Source organism: Stegostoma tigrinum, chromosome 22 (genome assembly GCF_030684315.1).
Source record: "Stegostoma tigrinum isolate sSteTig4 chromosome 22, sSteTig4.hap1, whole genome shotgun sequence".
NCBI lineage: Eukaryota > Metazoa > Chordata > Chondrichthyes > Orectolobiformes > Stegostomatidae > Stegostoma > Stegostoma tigrinum.
Window position 1 is genome coordinate 32086594 of NC_081375.1, and position 20735 is coordinate 32107328.

The 20735-nt window shown below is 39.9% G+C and overlaps 1 protein-coding gene across 6 annotated transcripts in view; it reads right to left on the reverse strand.

Annotated features, from left to right (window-relative positions):
• LOC125463480 (alpha-1,6-mannosylglycoprotein 6-beta-N-acetylglucosaminyltransferase B) overlaps positions 1-20735 on the reverse strand; it is an 875834-nt gene that overhangs the window by 359457 nt on the left and 495642 nt on the right. The window lies entirely within an intron of this gene.

Genomic DNA, 20735 nt, shown 5'->3' on the forward strand with positions numbered 1-20735 from the left:
GAAGATCACTGACTATCTCATTGCAGTCAAAATGGATACTGTCCTAGAACAATGGAAACATCAAATAGAATGCATAAGCGTCTGTAGCTCCGGAATGTCATCCAGGACGTAATCAGAAAACTACTGCTTTCATCGAGAGTTTTTTTGCCAGTAACGTTCTTTTACATTGAGGGTATTAATGACTTTTGCTTTGGCAAGTTGTGGCAAAATTTCTTCAGTGGTTTGCAATGGACTATTGAGATATTTTTATTGCTTTACTGAGATCCTTTGGATTTGTGCATACTCTCATGTTTTCCAGTTTATTTTTTGTTCCCTGCACCTCTCTAAACACCCAGCATTAGAACCTTCCATGACATCGGAGCATCTCCAATGATCCTCAACTTTAATTGTTCCATTATTGGAGACCATCCTTTCTGTTGCTAAGGACCTAATCTGGAAATGCCTTCAACAACCTCTCCACATTCTTCCCATCTTTAAAACTCTCCCAAAGACATATCTGTTTGATAAAGCTTTGACTGCAAGCTCTTATTGAGCTCAGTGTCAATTTTGCTTGATAGCACTACTCTGAAGCACTTATTAAAAGCATCACATAAGGAACAGGTTGTGGCACATTTTTCATTGTTCACCCTGGAATTGGTGTTAGAATCTTCTCCTTTGTTGAATTTGTGTCATTTTTTGTCTGCTTATGCTTATCCCAAGTTCCAAATAAATTTACCTTTTAACAACACCTAAATTGTACAATTTCAAAATGATATTTGACAACTAGAATGTTATGTGAACAATGTCCAAAACGAGCTTATAAAAATAGGAGCAATGCCCACGTAGATCTAAGTTGTTATTGCTGATTAGAGGCAACTTCCTTTTTTTTAATTGATTCATAGGATGGGGTGGTCTGTTTGGGACAGCATTTATTGTCCACCCCTAAATACCATGGAGAAATAAGGAGTCAGCTGCCTTCTTGAACTACTGCAGTCCTTGGAAAGTATGAACACTGACAGCTTTTTTAGGAAGGGAGTTCCAGGATATTTATCCAGTGACAGTAAAGAAATGTTCATATAGTTCAAAATCGGGGGTTTCTAGGCAATAGGATATTGATAGTGAGAGGTTCAGTGATGGTAATGCCTTTGAATGTCAACAGGCTATGGTTAGATGCTTTAGTTATTGTCTGGTACTTACGTGGTGTGAAGATAACTTGCCACTTGTTAGTCCAAGCCTGAAAGTGGACACAGACTTTTTCAGAGTTTGAGAAGTCACAAATTGAACTATTGTCAGCAGCAAACATTTCCACTTCTGACCTTATGATGGTGGGAATAACATTGATGAAATAGTAGGAGATAGTTTGACCTAGGAACTACATCAAGGAACACTTGCAGGGATTTCCTGGGGCTAAGACAAATCATCTCTAACAACTGCAATCATCTTCCTTCGTGCCAGCTTTGACTCCAACAAGCAGAGGGTTTACCCCTTGACTTCCATTGACTCCAGCCTTGCTGGGGCTGGTTGATGTCAAAGACTGTCACCTTCACCTTATCTTTGGAGCTCAGTTCTTTTGTCCATGCTTGGACTAAATCTGTGAAGGGATCAGGGGCTGAGGTACATGGCTCAAGTGCTTTCAAGGCAGGGGAGTAATACACACATTACAACAGAAATGCAATTATAAAAGAAAGGCAACAACATAAAATATTAACAATGTAAACTGTGTTGTGCTGGTATAGTGGGTGGGATTTCCACTTCCTATTATGGAGAGGAAAGACTGGCTGTTGAATTCAATCAGGCGAGAGGCCAAAAATCAGACTAACCTCTTCAAGAAAAGCTTCCACGACAAGGTTCTCCCCCTTTAGCTGGCTAGGATGGCAGCATCGGAGGTGTTTCGTGTACCACCTGAAGAAGGGGTAATACGTTGGTAGAGCAGCAGCTAGATAGGAAGGTGAGCTCTGGTCATGTTGGTCAAGGGTGTTGTGGGTGAGTTAGGGTCAGGATTTGGATGGCGGTGGAGTCAGAGGTCAGAAGTGAGGAGAAAGTCAAAGTATTGGAATGAGTGGGAGTGGGAAGATCAAAGTGGAGTGTCAGAGGGGTCAGTTATATAGTTGCCTTGGAGTTAGTGTGAATCTGTTTGACAATTCCTAGATAACTATTTAGGTAAGAATCAGAGATGTTTGGGCAGGACATTTCTCCTCTGGAAGTTTAAATGTTCCTTGCAATTCCTGGCAAGCTGAAAGGGTTCAGAAAAGATTTACAAGGATATTGCCAGTGTTGGTGGGTTTGAGCGATAGGGAGAGGCTGAATAGGCTCGAGCTATTTGGAGCATCAGAGCCTGAGGGGGTAACCTTATAGAGGTTTGTAAAATCATGAGGAGCATGGATAGGGTGAATAGGCAAGGTCTTTTTCCCAGGCGAGGGCAGTCCAAAACAAGGGGGCATAGGATTAAAGTAAGAAGGAAAAGGTTTAAAACGGACTGAAGGGGAAATGTTTTCATGCAAAAGGTGGTGCGTGTATAGAATGAACTGCCAGAGGAAGTGATGGAAGCTTGTACAATTGCAACATTTAAAACACATCTGGATGGGAATTGAATAGGAAGGATTTAGATGGATCTGGGTCAAATGTTGGCAAATGGGACTGGATTAATTTAGGTTATCTGGTCAGCATGGGCGAGTTAGACTGAAGAGTCTGTTTCCACGCTGTATATCTCTATAACCCTATGAGTCAGTGCATCAGGGCTTCCCAGGGGTCTGTACTGCATCTTTGGGAGTCTATCAGTCTCCAACTGCACGGAGTCTGGAAGATATAGGCCCTGGATTTTAACAAAATGCAGAGCATTCATTTTAATTCTTAAGCCTAGACTTGGAATTTTGTAACTTCTTGTCATTATCAAAATTATGACTTTTTGTTTTGAACTTCGGTTTCAGTTTTACTTTAATAAACATATAGAATAAATAGGGTGGTCACTAGGATTTTAAACTAGTGAATTTGTGTGAAGGAAAGGGGAAAACAACAGGAAGTATGAAGTTAAATAGAAAAGAAAGCAGCAGGTTAATATATGCAGGATGGTTTAAATATATCGAAGGCTGCGAAAGAAGTCAAGAGGAAGGAAAATTCAGGAGATATTATTAATGGAGATGTTAGAATTCAAAGAGAAGGTATAAAAACTAGCCTGAAGGCACTTTACCTGAATGCTTGTAGCATTCGAAACAAGGTAAATGAGTTACCGACACAAATCATTGCGAATGTGTATGATTTAGTAGCCATTATGGAGATTAAATATCCAGGGGTATGAGACTGTTAGAAGGCTGGGCAGGAAGGCAATGGAGGTGGTGTAGTGGTGATGTTTAAGTATGACATCAGAGCGGTAGTGTGAGATAATATAGGTCCTATGGAGAATAAGGTGAATCTGTTTGGATGGAAATTAGGAATTCTAAGAAGAAAAAGTCATTCATAGGAGTAGTCTACAGGCCACCAAATAAAGACATCACATTGGGGCAGGCAATAAACAAAGAAATAACCAATGCCTAAAAAAATGGTACAGCAATTATCATGGACGATTTTAATCTACACATCAATTGGTTGAACTAGGTCAGTCAAAGCGGCCTTAAGGAGGAGTTCATTGAAGGTATCCGCGATAGTTGGCTTGAACAGTGTGCAATGAAACAACCAGGGAGCAAGCTATCCTAGATCTGATCTTGTGTAATGAGACAGGGATAGTTAATGGTCTCATAGTTAGGGATCCTCTTGGAAGGAGCGATCACAGTATGGTTGAAATTAGAATGTAAAAGATAAGATAAAATCCAATACCAGGGTCCTGTGCTTATACAAAGGAGGTTACAATAGGATGAGGGAGGAGTTGGCAAAGGTTGACTGGAAGCAAAGGCTCTATGGTGGGACAATTGAGGAACAGTTGAAGACTTTCAAAGCAGTATTTCAAAGTGCTAGGCAAAAGTATATATTAGTGCAAGGGAAAGATTATAGGAAAAGGGATAATCAGCCATGGATGTCTAAGGAAATAAGGGATGCTGTTAAATTGAAAAAATAAGGTATACAAAATGGCAAAGACCAATGAGAAACTCAAAAATTGGGAAAACTTTAAACATCAACTGAAAACTGTAAATAAAGCAAACGTTTCTACAAATATATAAAATGAAAAAGAGTGGCTCAGGTAAACATTGGTCCTTTAGAGGATAAGAAGGGGTTTTAATAATGTGAAATGAGGAAATAGCAAGGCATCGAACAGATATTTTGTGTCAGTCTTCACAGTGGAGGACACAAATAACACGACAGTAATTGATGACAAGGAGACTAAAGTAGGTGAGGACCTAGAAACAATCATTATCATGAAAGAGGTAGTGTTCGGCAAACTAATGGAGCTAAAAGTAGACAAGTGTCCTGGCCCTGATAGAATGCATCCCAGGGTACTAAAAGAGATGCTGAGACAAATAGCAAATTTGCTTATGGTAATTTTTCAAAATTACTGGGGCAGTTCCAGCAGATTGGAAAACAGAAAATGTGACACCATTGTTTAAGAAAGGAGACAGACAAAAAAAAACAGGGAATTATAGGTTGGTTAGCTTAACTTCTGCAATGGGGAAAATGCTTAAATCTGTCCTCCAGGAAGAAATAGTAAGACATCTAGATAGAATTTGTCCTATTGAGCACATGTGGCATGGATTTATGAAGGGCAGGTCATATTTAACTAATTTACTGGAATTCTATGAAGTCATTACAATCAGAGTGACCAAAGGGACCCAGTAGATGTGGTGTATGTAGACTTCCAAAGGCATTTGACAAGATGCCACACAAAAGGCTTTTGCATAATATGAAGATACATGGCATTAACGGCAATGTATTAGCATGAGTAAAGGATTGGTTAACTAACAGGAAGCAAAGAGTGGGGATAAATGGGTGCTTTTCTCGTTGGCAATCAGTGACTAGTGGTGTGCCTCAGGGATCAGTGTTGGGACCACAATTGTTTACAATTTAGATGGATGATTTGGAGATGGGGACCATGCATGGTGTGTCAAGGTTTGTGGGTGACACTAAGATAAGTGATAGATCAAAGTGTGCAGAGAAATCTGAAAGGTTGTAGACGAAAATAGATCGTTTGAGTGTCTGGAATATAGAATACAATGTTGATAAATGTGAAGCCATCCATTTTGGTAGGAATAACATTAAAAAGGACTGTTATTTGAACGGTAAAGTATTTCAGCATGCTGCTGTGCAGAGGGACTTGGGTGTCCTTGCGTATGAATCACAGAAGATTGGTTTGCAGGTACAACAGGTAATTAAGAAGGCAATGGAATATTTCCCTTCAAAGCAAGGAGGTTATGTTGTGGCTTTATAGGGTGCCGGTGAGGCCACACCCAGAGTAGTGGGTGCAGTTTTGGTCTCCTTACTTGAGGAAGGGTGTACTGGCACTGGAGGGGGTGCAGAGGTGATTCACTCGGTTGATTCTGGAGTTGTTGGGTTTGGCTTATGAGGAGAGACTGAGTAGACTGGGATCATAGTCATTGGAATTTCGAAGGATGAGGGGGGAAATCTCATAGAAACATATGAAATTATGTAGAGAATAGATAAGGAAGAAGCAGAGAGGATATTTCCACTGGGCCGGGGTGGGGGGGTGAGGTGGTGGGGGGTGGTGAAACTAGAACAAGAGGGCATAGCCTCAAAGTTCAGGGGAGCAGATTTAGTGCTGAAGTGAGGATGAACTTCTTCACCCAAAGGGTTTGATTTTGTGGAATTCCCTGCCCAGTAAAGTAGTAGAGGCTTCCTCATTGAATAATTTTAAAGCTAAGACAGATAATTCTTCGGACAGCAAATTAATTAAGGGTTATGGTGAGAGGGTGGGTAAGTGGAGCTGAGGTCATGAAAAGATCAGCCATGATCTTGTTGAATGGTGAAGTGGGTTCAAAGGACTGGATGGCCTACTCCCGCTCCTGGATTTTATGTTCTTATGTTCTTACATAACAATGTTATCAATTATGATTTGTATTATTATTTGTTCTATTTTTCTATCATAAATTGGCAGTTACTATCAATAATTTATCACATTAGGGAAGACCTGTACTTTGGTGACTGAGATTCCTTAAAAAAAGTATAAAACTTCAGCTACTGTGTCTGGCTCTGAGTTATAAAGGCCCCCTCACAGATTTGCACACATACTTAAAATCAATATGTTTAACAATGCACCATTTCTTCTGTTTAAATATTGACGTGTTTCAGTTGAACTATACAAAGTGTCAGCTTTTTGCACTCTGCCTTTTTTTCATAAATGAAATTTTTTTTTGATGAACACCAGATAATCCCATTTCTCTGTGTAATTAACAATAAACTAATGAAATGATAGAAAGACGGGAAGGTGAGGTCTAATTCCTGAGAATCTAATTTCACTTCTGCACGATCAAATAAGGAATTTATGATGATAACAATTTTCTATTTGGTGCTGAGATTGAGAAAATAAAATTTGTTTTGGGATAAAACAGTTGAAACTTTTTGTTTCACTTAAAAATATTATGACAGATATGTGCCTATATCATGTACCCTCATTTGAAATTTTAATAAGGTAATAAATATTGTTTAATAGTTTCCAAACAGATGCAAAATATATGGACCTGAATATTCCAATAGCTTGTTAGTCATTGGGGCTCCCTGAAAGAAATCCTTAATGTTGAAGAATTCAGCTGCCTGGGTAAGTTAGATAATTAAAAACCTAGTCTAACGCCTGTCTAACTATTTGGTTGACTATTGAAATGATCACACCTATCAAAACGACATTTTTCCCATTCCCTCAACCCCCTGGAACTCCAAACAACCACTCCCCCAACCCCCACCCATGCAAGAAGATACCCTCAATTCAAAACAATTCCAACCCACTTAAAACCCTGGAATTCCAAGCTAGAAATGCAGAATTCAGTGTTAACCTTGAAAACAAAATAGTGGAATGACAATCCAATGAAGGTTGTGACTCTTTGTAATATCAAGCTACAAGTTTTTCTGTAACTAGCCCTGTGCTGCAGAAATCAATTTCCATCAACTTATATCATAACTTAGAAACAAGTCATAATAAGACTGAAATAAGACATGGGCAGCTTCAAGAAAGTAAATGTTTCTCACCTTCCCCATATCTTCATTCCTGTCAGACTACAGTCACCCATAAGTCCTAAATAGTTCCAAACCAGGTCTGCTTTCTTTGCTGCTTAGGTTGTTGTTGATGACCTTGTAAGGAAACTGTACACGATGACAATTCAAATTTACCACTTTAGTAAAAGTGCTTCTCGCACTTGATTTTTGTTCACAAGCAAGCTACAGTAATAAGAGACTTTTACAATTTGTGATTTTTAATTTATTCTATCAAACGCACTTTTCTGGCTATCCATTGATCAAGCTTTTACAATCTCTTGTTTAAATAAGAAACATTCTTCTGGCATTATTTATAAAGCTGATTAGTGGCGAGTGAAGGAAGCATATGTGTTACTTAGAAACAGATGGAATGATAGTCATTGAAGTTTCATCTGCATAATACCGCAATTGCTATTTTGCAGACAATTACTTTTAATGCAAATGACATGAAGCGTGTTAATGAAAGGATTTCGACAGTCGCATAAAATTCAGTGAATTCAGAAGCATGGGCCTTATGATAGATTCCATTTTTTTTGTTCCTGCGATGGGGCATGGCAAAAATTTACTGAATATTCCTAACTGTCCTTGAGAATGTCAAATCCATATTTTTAAAAAAATTCCTTCATTTTTGGACTTAAAAAAGGGAAGGTATCACTTTAAACCAAAGAGACTGTGCAGAGAAATGACTGCAGTTTTTGAAATCATGTTTACTAGAGTACATTCTGAGTTGTGCGCAATGTCTCATTTTGCTGCGAGAGGACTTTAACAGATGCCATGGAGATGGAACACTCTGAGCGAGGGGACAATTACTTGATAACCATGTTCTCATTTTCTCCTGAGCAGGTCTCGTTGGCATGTGTGACGCGAGTGCAGCAAAAAACCTCTAACTTGCAGAGAGAAAAAAATAAAAAAATCTCAGAGATAGTAGGAACTGCAGATGCTGGTGAATCTGCGATAACAAGAGAAGGGTCTAGACCTGAAATGTCAGCCTTCCTACTCTTCTGATGCTGCTCAGCCTGCTGTGTTCATCCAGCTCTACACCTTGTTATCTCTATTTAAAAAACTCAGTTGTAGTGATTTTAAGGAGGTCAGCCAGTTGGACTTCATAGAATATGAGTTCCCTGAATGGCCTATTAGCCCGGCCCAACCAGGGAACTCTGGCTGACAGATGTAATCAGGAATGTCAGGGGTTCTGTACATGCGGAGACCTGGTTCTCAGGGAGCTGGATTAGTGTCAAGGGCTCTCCATGTGTAAATAAAGGGTGACATGGTGATGGGATACTGGCCTTTGTGGAGTTATTTCAGTTGCAACAAGAGAAAAGCACGGACTTGAAGAAAGTTGCTCACAACAGTCATCTTTGTGTTGGGGTAAGCATTTTTGGCATCATGCCATTATTTGGAAAGCTGGACCCATTTGATCCTGCCTTGAAGAATGTTCCCAGTAATGGAATGAATACATTATTTTTTCTGTACAAATGACATTGTGGTGGAAGAAATGCAATGAGTAATTCTCTTAACTGATTATGAACCAGCACATTTTTCAGTTATTGGAGGTCTAGCTTTTCCTGAGGCACCAGATACTAAATGCTTTCAAGAGTTAACATACTTAGTTAAGGAATAATACAACACTAATCCTCCTCTAATTCTGAGATGCTATTTACTCAGAAATTTGAGAACCAAGGGGATCCATATTGGGATTTTTGACTAGGTTAAGACAACTGGAAGAGTCATGTGACTTTGTAGTTGCTGCTGATATACAGACTTAAGACAACAAAAGAGTCGTGCTAGACCTAAATTGAGTAAGAGAGCTCATTGGTCAGTATCCAGGAGAATGTACATCCTGGAAAGTCCACACATATCAGGTTTGCAACAGTTAAATTGCCTATAACATCCAAATTGGAACCAGTCAAAATAAGCATCTGGTTAAAGGATCACCTGGTTCCAATGGAGGTCAATACTGGCATGGCCATTTCAGTAATCACAGAACTAGGCTTTAGCAAAATTCGCTTCGGACTCCCATCATTAATTTTGCACAAGACCATGGCTAGACTGAGAACCTATACCAGGCAACTTTCCTGAGCAAGGGTACAACTTCAGTTTCTGCCTCTTTTGAGAAGCAGCCAGGTCAGTTACCATTGATTATCGTGAAAGGCTCGGGTCAAAGCTTGATAGGGGTGAAACTGGTTGAGAAAGATTCACTTAGATTGGCTCAACATTTTTCGATTTGAAGATGGCTGGCTGGATGAAGTCCTAATTAAATATCCAGAGGTTTTTCAGGAAGGTCTAGGGACCATCAGAGGAACCAAGGCCACCTTGCATGTTCACCAGGAAGCAATCCCAGAATTCTGCAAGGCCCACCCAGTGCCATTTGCCTTACAGGCAAAAGTAGGGGCAGAAATCAGAATGCTGGGAAGTGAAGGAATCATCAAACTGGGGGTCACCGGACCCAAAACGTTAACCATTTTTTTTCTTCACAGATGCTGCCAGACCTGCTGAGTTTAACCAGCAACTTTTGTTTTTGTTCCCGATTTACAGCATCCGCAGTTCTTTCAGATTTCATCAAACTGGTCCAGTTTGCTGAATGGCAGCATTTGGTTAAACTGATTATGAAGCCCGACAGGTTAATTTGTGTTTGTGGCAATTTTAAATAAATGGTAAACCGCTTCTCTCACCTGGATAAATAAACAGCCCCTTGTATTGAGGATTCATGTGCAAAGCTGGCAGAGGGGTTGTCCTTCACAAAGCTGGATATGAGCCATGCATACCTGCAATTGTAGTTAGATGAGGATTCCAAGAAATATGCTACCAGTAATTCCCATAGGTGTTTGTCTGAATATGCTGGCTTGCCATTTGGTGTGTCGTCAGCCTGAGCAATTTTTCAGTGTGTGATGGAAAACATTTGACAAGGTCTAACCGAGATTGCTATTTATCCAGAAGATATGCTAATAGGGAAGATCAATAAGAAGCACCGGGAGAACTTGGACATAGCCTTAAACATTCGTCCCAGGTGGGTGTAAGTCTTAGAGGCAAAGAATGTGTGTTCCAGGCAGCCAATCTGCCCTACTTGGGCTACAGAGTTGACAGACTGGGTTAACCTGTTAGAAGATAAAATGAGAGTGATCAAAGGTGATCCAGGTCCCACATCGGTACAGAAACTTAGGCTTTCCTTGGGCTGGTGAACTGTTATGGTAAGCTCATACATAAGGTGGTGTCCATCTTGGCACCTATATATCAACTCTTAAAAAAACTTTTTGGACATTCACCCTGCCAAGCCATAACCTTGGAGGAAGTGAAGAAACAACAATCATCTTCTAAGGTGCTGGCACACTATGATCCCAAGCAAGATCTGATCTTGACATGTAGTGCCTACTCATATAGCACTGGGGTAGCATTAGTTCATAGGTGGCACAATGGAGAGGAATGCCCATTAGCCTATGCATCTTGGACTTTGGCTAAGCGAGAGCATAAATACGCCCAGATTGAGAAGGAAGGTTTGGCGGTCATATCTGGAAGTCAGGAAGTTCTATCAATACCTCTACAAACATATATTTGTAATCATAACAAATCACAGACCTCTGCTAGGCCTACTTAAGGAGTGCGAGGCAGCAGTACTCACAGCTTCAAGTTGAATTCAGCCGTGGGCTGTGATGCTAAGTGTGTATAATTACAATTTGGGACACTGTCTTGGAGGCCAAGTAGCAAATGCAGGTGCATTGAGCTGCCTCCTGCTGGGAGATACACCACCGATAGCACCGCCACTGAAGAATCTGTAATGATTTTAAATTTTCTGGGCACACCTCCAGTCACAGCAGACAATATCAGGCTGTGAACACAAAAAAAAATCCAATCTTGGCAAAACTGCAACAGCTAATGGTGATCAGGGAAACGAAAGGGCCTTTTTTGAACCCAGAGAGACCAGATCACAGTCAGAGGATAGCATATTATAATGGGGAGCTACAGTGATTGTCCTGAGCAAAGGTCACTGCCAGGTACTGGCTGGTCTCTGCCAAGTTCATCCAGGGATTTCCAAAATGAAGATGTTGGCAAGAGGTTTTGGCTGGTGGCCAGGATTGGATGTAGATACAGCTGTATTGGTTACGCAGTGCCCAGAGTGCCAACAAGGATAAAAAAATTGTCACCAGCTCCCCCACATTCCTGTGAATGTCCAGGTAAACATGGACTCAGTTACATATCGACTATGCAGGTCCTTTCATGGGCTCCATGTCCTTAGTCATTATGGACGGCCACTCAAGTGGCTAGACGTGCATAGAGTTCATTCATCAACATGGGGACGACAATAAAAAAGGCTATGTGCATCTTTTGTAATGCTTGGACTCCTGGAAATGTTGGCCACAGATAATGGGCCATCATCTAGCAATGAATCCTAAAGCTGAATATTATTTGTAATATAAGGACGACTCCATATCATCTATCATTCACTGGTCCAGCAGATAGAGCAGTCCAAACTTTGAAGGCAGGCTTAAAGAAATAGCCACCAGCTTTGCTAGATACCAAGCCCTCCCAGTTCCTATTTGATTATAAGACTATCCCTCATGCAACTCTAGGGATAGCTCCGGCAGAGTTGATAACAGGGAGAAGACTCCACACCAGATTCAATCTGATCTTCCCTGACTTGGGGAGAGGGTGCAATATCATCAGGAATGCCAATGCTGGACACAAGACTCTGCTAAGCAAGAGAGATGGTTTCTTTCAGAGGATGAATTTTGGTGTAGGAAGCATGGGAATGGCCCTGCATGGGTAAGCGGCATGGCCGACCCTCTGGGCGCAAGAGGTGAACAACTGTGTGTTATATGCAGTCTGTGCTCGAGGCAGAGTTGGAGGAACCTGAGCTGGTGCTAAAACACCCAGGAGGAGCTTCAAGAGAGAACCAGCCTGTATCCTCAGACTCAAAGTGGGAGGGATACAAGGAATGTAATGAGGTCAGCCAGGTGGACCTTATAGAATGTGAGTTCCCTGATTGGGACTATTAATCTGGTCCAATCAGGGAGCCCTGGTTGACAGATATAAACAGGAGTGTCAGAGGCTCTGTTCACTCCGAGACCTGTCTCTTATGGAGCCAGATTAGTGTTAAGGACTCACTACTTGTAAATAAAAGGTGACTTGGTGATAGAATTTGATCTGTGCCTTCTCTTTCTCATATGTGAAAATACCAGAAAGTCTCCACTAACAGCTAGCTGGCTTCCAGTCATCTTTCACTACAAATTCCCTACTTGAAAAGATAAAGGCAAAATCACCTTCAGAGACTCTGAAACGGGCACACTCCCAACTAGTAAACGAGAGTTAATGCTAGTTTGCAAACAGCCTTGTCTCATTGGCAGATAGCGATAAATCATTGACAGAGAAAGAAAAAAACTCATTAAATGCTCTGATCCAGACTGGTACTATTGAGCCTCACAGTTTATTCATTTTCCTCTCTTGATATCCAAGCCTCATCTGTTTTTGTAGCGTGTCTGTTTGTGAAGGAAGGGAATCCAAAATGGATAGAATTTAAGTTCAATTAAATCATAAGTAAGTATTTCATATTTCCTCATTCCCATTGATTAAAGATCATTTGCTTGTGATAAACAACTACTTTCTTGTTAAGCTCAGAAACTTGGTGAATACTATTTTTTTTTAAATCGGAGTTCATCAGTCAGGTAAATTTACGGACTAAAATAAAACAAAGAGCTGTGGGTATTGAAGATCTGAAACAAACAAAAACAAATTGTTGGAGAAACAAAGCAAGTCGGGCAGCACCTATGGAGACAAAATAGAGTTAATGTTTCCTGTTCAATGACACTTCTACAGAGCTACAAGAGCTTTTAAAAGATTATATTTATGATCATGATGGGGCATTGCAAGGAAAGTAGTGAGATAGTAGATGGAGACAGACCCCAGAGGCAGAGAAAAAATGGTACAGAAACAAAGAGATTGCTGATTGTAGGCCACGAAAGAAGAGAAGCTAGGTAGGTGATCATGGGGACTATGAGTAGCTGAAAACTGATTGGCTGTGCTGAAAGCAACCCATTTCAGGAAATAACCTGGGATTATCAGGGTAGGTAACAAACATGTTCTGAAATTGTTAAAGTCAATGTTGAGTACTGAAGGCTGTAAGGTATCTAAGTGGAATACCGTCTTAACAATTTCAGGATGGTGCTTTTCTTTCGTCACATTATCAGCACATTTGATTTGAAAGATTCCTCATCCTTTATCATAATGATTAAGCAATATTGTGGGATAAGTTGAATGATGATAAACTGTGATGTAATTACTTTAAAAAGGACATTCATTTCTTATTGTCATTGCAAGTACTTCAGCTGAGGATATAGAAAATATTGAGTCCACTAGCCCTGCCAGGCTGGTGTGTTTGATTGCAGACATTTGCACCAACTCAACGAGCAAGTCTACAACCCCATCCACAACCTAAGCTACAAAGCTTCTCGAAATCTTAACATACTGAATCCAGATGCAAGAAACAAACTATGAGCAAAAATGAGTTGTACAGAATTTAGATTAATGGAACTCATTGACGGATGAACACAGTGGGGCGTATGTTTAAATATTTTACTCAATGAAGCAACAAAACCTTGAATAATATAGTGATATTAAATCTTATAACAAAACACCAAGAATATGAAGAAAGATCAAAAAATATCTTTAAAGGACAAAAAAAAGACAACCCAATTGGCAAATATTACATGGATTCTGGAAAAGGCCTTGAAAGCATCCTTTTTAAGTACTTCAAATAGATAAAAGCAAGGAAGACCATTTTATGAGAAAGGTTATCATTCTTCCAGCTGCTTAGAAGTGTGCCAAGAATTAGAGTGAATATGCAACACTAAAGTTGAAGGTTACATCACTTTCAAATAATACAGTTCAAGAATCAAAGAATGTTCAAGGGTGGTAAAATGTCACAGAATATGTATGTGAGCTCTTTGCATTTCAACATAATCAAACAACGTGATGCTAGGAGTGTAGCTCAGTTATTAGTTTACAGATGCAGATAGATTTTATATTTCTTTCTTGCCAGATATTACCAGCATGAACAATGGATGTGGAAATATTCAAATCACTGGATGAATTCAGAGTCAGAATCGTTAAGATGGCAGAACTTTGGTGTGATTTGCACAGATGTTACTGCTGCCAGGCAATAGGAATGGATGTGTGGCCGGACTATGAGACCTAGAATCTGTAGAAATTCATGACACATTACATGTTACATTGCCTAAGCTTGGCCTCAAAAACAATAGAACTCAACTTACATATTGTGTTAAATGCACGTCTATAATTTTTGTGAAGTCTGGGGCTGTGAATTCAGATTTATTCACAACGTCATATTCAGAACTGAGGGCAAGCCAGTTAAAATTATTGCTTCACTCTAAAGTATGTTGATAATCTCGTGACTGAGTGCAAGAAAGAGTCTCTGAGCTCAGTGAAGAGCTGCTGGTTTTTCATTTTGTTCACAATTCTGTATTAGCTGAAAACCTTCCTAACCAATTATGGAGAATAAAACATACAATTTTGTTGATATTTCCAACCTGTTAAATATTGTGAATGTAAAGGGGTTAATTATATTCAATATGAGTACTAAGGCTGTAAATTTTGAAAGAAGACTGAACAAATAAGTTTCAGATACTTTTCATCGCTGACTGAGTTTCTGGATGTAAACTTAATGACAGCTCATTGTGTGAAAGAAAGGATCATTGCTCCTCTTGCAAAAATACTTCAGTGTTTAATTTGAAAATATAAACACAGCTGAGCACAGCTGGATTTAGGATTCCTTTTCAACTTCTGCTATAATCATTCTAAGTTGAAAATCTGATAGAACTGTTCTGCAAGCACTTGCTGAAAATTCAGCTTCACAAATAAATGCTTTTACAGTTTTGCCACCTGGTGCAGCAGAGTACCTAGAAATGGCAGAAACAGCATTGAAAGAAATGTCACCTTGCCCCTCAAAAAACATGCATTTATGAAATATTATTTTCTACTATGGCAGCAATGAAGACAAAGTAGGGGTCCATAGTGGAACTGTAGAATGATTTACTATTGTCACTGACAACAACACACAAGGGAAAACAGGCTCAACTGTGAGAAGGATGCATAAGCATCTTGTTAGTATCTATAATATCTGTTTCCTTAAAAGCAACTCAAACATGATTCTCTGTACAGCACTGTCATATTACATTCGTGGTGTATATAATTACTGATTCATTTAAAAGAAGGCATCTCAACCAAGAGAGTGAGAATCCCCTGAGCGAGTCAACATATTTTGTCTGTCCAGCGAAGCGGTGTTAATTGTATTGCAATACAAATAAACACAACCCTAATTCCTCAAGCAATAATTGTCTTTCCTTTCTTCTCCATAGACCACATGCAAAAATAAAAAAAAATCGTGAAATAAACATTCCAAATCACAATTGCAAATGAAATTTTGCCAGATTGCATAGAATTGTAAACCACAAGCTCATGTGCATACCCTTCACGATTGTCTCCATGTTTATTGCCTATCACAACATTTCTATTATACTTGCATGGCAAGTAGAAGGTTTCTGACTTTTCGTAAGGGAGTTTGGAAATGGCCTTGGATGATGACTTCATGCATCTTTGAGCTTGGAAGATAAAGTTATGAATTGACCACCAGAAGGGGCTAGCTGCCAGCTGGCTGAGAAACAACAAGGGGTCTGATTCGGTAACAGTCGGAGAAGGATGAATACTATCTTCCCGAAAGTGGACATACATTCACATTGCAAAGAAACACAGACACTCCCCTATACTGGCATCTTAACATTCCTTGAAACCTGCCAGAAGATTGCAAGGCTACTGCTACACCCTGGACTGTGCAATGCAGAACCATGTTGGCCGCAACTTGATCTTGCGTGACAGCAAGCAGTGTTCCCATGCAGCAATTAGCCTTTGGGGGCTGATGCTTCTGCTACAGTGGAAGTTGAGGCACAAGCAGTCAGAAACAGCATTGTGACTGGGTTCTGATTCCATGTTGGGAAGATTGGCTCCAAGCTCTGCCAAAACCATGTGCCACGTTGGTGCTGGACACTTCCATGCTTCTCCACCATGACAGGAAACTTTCTAGCAGGCTTGTCAATGTGTCAAGCTTTTTCACCAGGCGTACTGATCAGCATTCTCTTCTGAGTCTTCTGCCCTCCCACCTCAGGAGCTCCATTTCATTCAAAGGCACTCTGTGCCTAACCAAAGGTGCTGGCATCAGGAAGAAGGAGAGGTGCCCCTATGATACAGTCCCCTATCCTTTACTTTGACCCCCCCACCCCCATTCCCTTGCCACTGATCCCTTCCCCTCGATCACCATCCTTTCTCCAAAAGATCCATAATGATCTCTGGTGAAGGTCCTGTCCGTTTCCAGCAGTATCTACCTCTCTGTGATTGGCCAGCAGCTCTTGGGGACAATATTTCAGCTCTGTTGGGGAAAGTGCAACTGTTTAATGTCCCAGTGAGCTCAGATCCTGGCAGTGGGTCTTCCACTGCCAATTATGGGCATCATTTTGCCAAGGGTCCTGGAAATCAGGTCAGAGGGAGAGGTGTGAGTTTTACTTATGGATGTTAGGCCCAAAGTGACTCTTATCAAATTCTGGCCATAAAATCTCAATCAGTAAACACTGCTCTGAAAGCTTGTGATTTCAAATAAAACTGTTGACTATAACCTGGTGTCATGTGACTTCTGACTATTCAATCCCATCTGGGAAAAGAACACAGATAGGATAATTGTATCAACAAATGGATGGAAAGGTGAAAGACCTCAGTGGAATAGGTCTGTTATTTTTATCCATTTCAGGAGATTCCACATTTTCTGACAAACTCATTACCTCCTTGGCATCAGCTTTCTTTGATATTTTACATCTGGTCCATTACTAGAGGCATCTGGGATCCATCGTGGACACTTGTGCCAACTATTTTCCTAGAAAGACCATGCATTCTTCTCCCGCTATTTGTCTGAGAAATTAGATGCGAGTTAAGCAAGGCTCAGGACTGACAGGAAGCACTAATAAACGGGGTGCCTATGTTAAATGCTTTGATGAATATTTCTCCTGTTCAAAAATTTAGAACAGTACCGAAGGCAACAAAACAGGTTCCCTGCTTGTTAATGGCTTGTTCATAATCAATCATAAAATGCAGAAAAACAAGGAGAGAAATTTAAAGTAAAAGTGAACCGCAAATTCAGGGTCAAGTAAGCTGATGGTTAAAGATTAAAACTCTTGCAGAAAGAGAACACAAACATCTTTAGACTTTTGGATTAAATCTTGAATGGATTCTATATGCCTTATTTAATAATGATATACTGCACACTGCCATGTCTATTGTATCAATTTTCAAGTATTTTGTTTGAGGATTCAAGTTAGATATATTCACAAAGTCTGTTTTTCTGTTTATGCTCTTTTATCTTAAATATTGCGAAAAGTAGACGAGAAACTGAAACTTTTCATCTTGGCACTTATCAAAATTCAGATGCAAGGAATAGACGTGAAATGAGATATTGTGCCTATCATACAAATTAGTAATATGCTAGAGTGAAGTAATTCAAGACCGGGGGCACATTTTTAAGCAGAGATAGAGGGTGGTTCGCATGTGGAATTAACTTCCTGAGGAAGTGGTGAATGTGGGTACAATTACAACATTTAAAAGACATTTGGATAAGTAAATGAATAGGAAAGTTTTGGAGGGAATTGGGCCAGGAGCAGCCAGGTAGGATTAGTGTAGTTTGGGATCACGTTTGGCAAGGACTTGTTGGACTGAAGGGTCTGTTTCAGTCAAGTATGACTCTATGGCTGTACAGGTCTCAGTGCTGGTGTTATGGTAGGGAAGTACACTGATTTTGGACAGCATCAAAAACCGTGTCCTGTTGATAATTCACAATGGGCAGTAATCAGCCTATGCTTGCAAGCTTCAGAAAACTACATCCACCATTAGATATGATTTTGCTATTGGAAACCATTTTATTAAATAATCCACACTGTGCTAAGAATTACATCAGAAATCAATTTAAGATAATCAGCCAGGTTCATGGTGTGATGAATTATCATGTGCTGGGGGCTACATAAATTCTCAGGTCCCTGTTGAATGTGGATGAAACAAATTTGCATGTACATTGAATTTTTTTCATCAAAACGAGTCATGGAGTCTGCTAAATTCAGTATATCCACATGACAGAGCCCTGACCAATCAATATACATCTTCTGGGTCTAAGAACTAACAATTAACTCCTCTTGTGATGCCAACAATGGCCCAACCAATCAGCATCCTCCCCTCCTGCTGGATATAATAGTGTATTTTTATTCAAGTCTGTTTCTTTGACCTCCGTCTGATGAGTGCAATGCCAATATCTTCAACTTCTACCCTTCCAAATTTAGCACTTTTGCTGATGAAACTATCATTCATGTTGACATAGCTACTGTTGGTTCTGCTATAGCATGATAATTGTTTTCCCGCACAACATCGTGTTATAAAAAAAATCACACTGTAGAAATAATGGGGCTTATGGGAAAATCACCAAAAAATATCACTTACAAATCGCTCAGAAATAACTCAAAAGTCAAACACGAAGGGTAGCACAGTTTGAATAAATGTTTAATTCATATCTAATAATGAATTAAGAGTAAATTTCCCACACACACACACGTCAATTTATTACCTTGGTTCTGGCAAAAAATAATTAATCCAGAAGTGAATGGCTGTGGTTCATTGTCTTTTGATTGTTTATTGGGGGTCGGCTTAAAAAAAAATCCAGCTTCTGCTGCTTTGCTCTTCGTCTTCTTTCATGAAGAAGCTGTTCATGGGGTGCCAAATAAGATCTTATTCCATGAACTGCTACCCTGCTGTGTTCTGCATTGTATTAATTGTCCTCCAAGAGATGCAACCGCTTCTGAATTTCCCTCAGGATAGAAGACGAAACAGAAGTGGGAAGTTCCCATGGTACAGCATCCTGGACTTAATCTTCTTCATCTCCAGCTTCCACTTCCCCCTCAACAAGTTATTATAGATTAACTGTGGAGATGTCTTCACTGTAGGGCTCAAGTAGCTCTTCAAACAACCTCACTCTCAACTTCTTCAAATCCAACTTACTTTGCAAGGTCATCACAATGTTCTTTGAATCTTGGGGACAAGTCTGACAGATCAAAGCCTTTAAAATCTTGAAAAAATCTGGGAGAAGCTTCTGCTAACATTGTGCGCGCTAGGTGCAAAGACTGTGATTATGTAATCATGACATGTTGATGTTTACTTCTCTGTGCACTGATGGAATTGTGTTATAGCCAACACAAGTTTGTGTTTTAGAAATAGCATTCCCCTATTTGTCAGTTGCATTGCAGCCAATTCACATTGCCATAACACACGTTATAGACAAACCGACTTTACCAGTTTTGACTATCCTAATGTTTCCTTAGCTGCCCCCCTACCAATTATCTGTTTAAAGTTCGGTTTGTTAAAAAGACTGCTGTTCATATCTATTCATTCAAAAGCCCCTACTTATCCATTATTATTGTCCTGTGGATGTACACCTATCCATGACTCTGCCCCCAACCCCCGAACTCCAACTTTGAAAATGCAGATTCACGTTTAAATTCCATCTTGATGGTGAGCAACACTATTTCTATAACAAAATAAAACAGAAAATGCTGGAACTACTCAGCAGGTTGTGTACTATTTCTGGAGGTGAAACAGAGTTCATGGGCAGAATCTTATAGAACAGTTCTGAAGAAGGGCCACTGGGCTCAAAACATTAATAAAACTATTATCAATTGTTGTAAAAGCCATCTGGTTTTCTGACGCTGTAGAAGGAAGAAAATCTATCAACCTGACTCAGTCTGGCTCCAAACCCACAGCAATGTGATTGCTGCTCCCTGACAGAGGAGCATTAGGGGAAATTAAGCATGAGCAACAAATGTTGGCCTTGTAAATGACAGCTACATCCCATATAAAAATATTGTACCAAACATCTACAGCCAAATAAGTGATTTTGATATGTAGTCATTGCTGTGATATACAGATTGTGTGAGCCAACACAGCAAGTTCCAACAAATAACGTGCCGAGAACTACTAGGTAGTCACATCTTGTGATATTGTCGGAGGGACGAATATTGACCTGGACACCTTGGTTTTTTTTTATATAAAGTGGTATAATGCCACATTTTAACATCCACATGAGAAAGCAGGCTTTGCCTCAGATTTAACGTCTCAGCTGACAAAGAGCGCACTGCAGTTCTCCCTCAGCATTCCTGGAGACTGTCAGTTTTGATTACTGTACTGAGATTCTGCAGTGGGGCTCAACGCCATAATTTTGTTACTGAAAGATCAGAGTGTTACCAACTGAACCATTGCTAGCACCACTGTGGGTAAATTTCAAGTTATTATTAACTTATTCATTTCTTTGATTTCGTAACATTTGAGTCAGAGGGGAACCTGCATAATTGAGATACCTTCTCAGGTTTTAGGGCCTTTAGGGGCAATTTTAGGCTGATTTGTCTGTTGGAAATATGAGAAGATTAGGTACATTGGTTTTACATTCTACCTCCTTGAAGTCAATATGGACTGATAATAGGTTAAATCAAACTTTCTTCACATGATCCAATGGGCTTCCTACCTAATTTCGTAGCATAAAATTG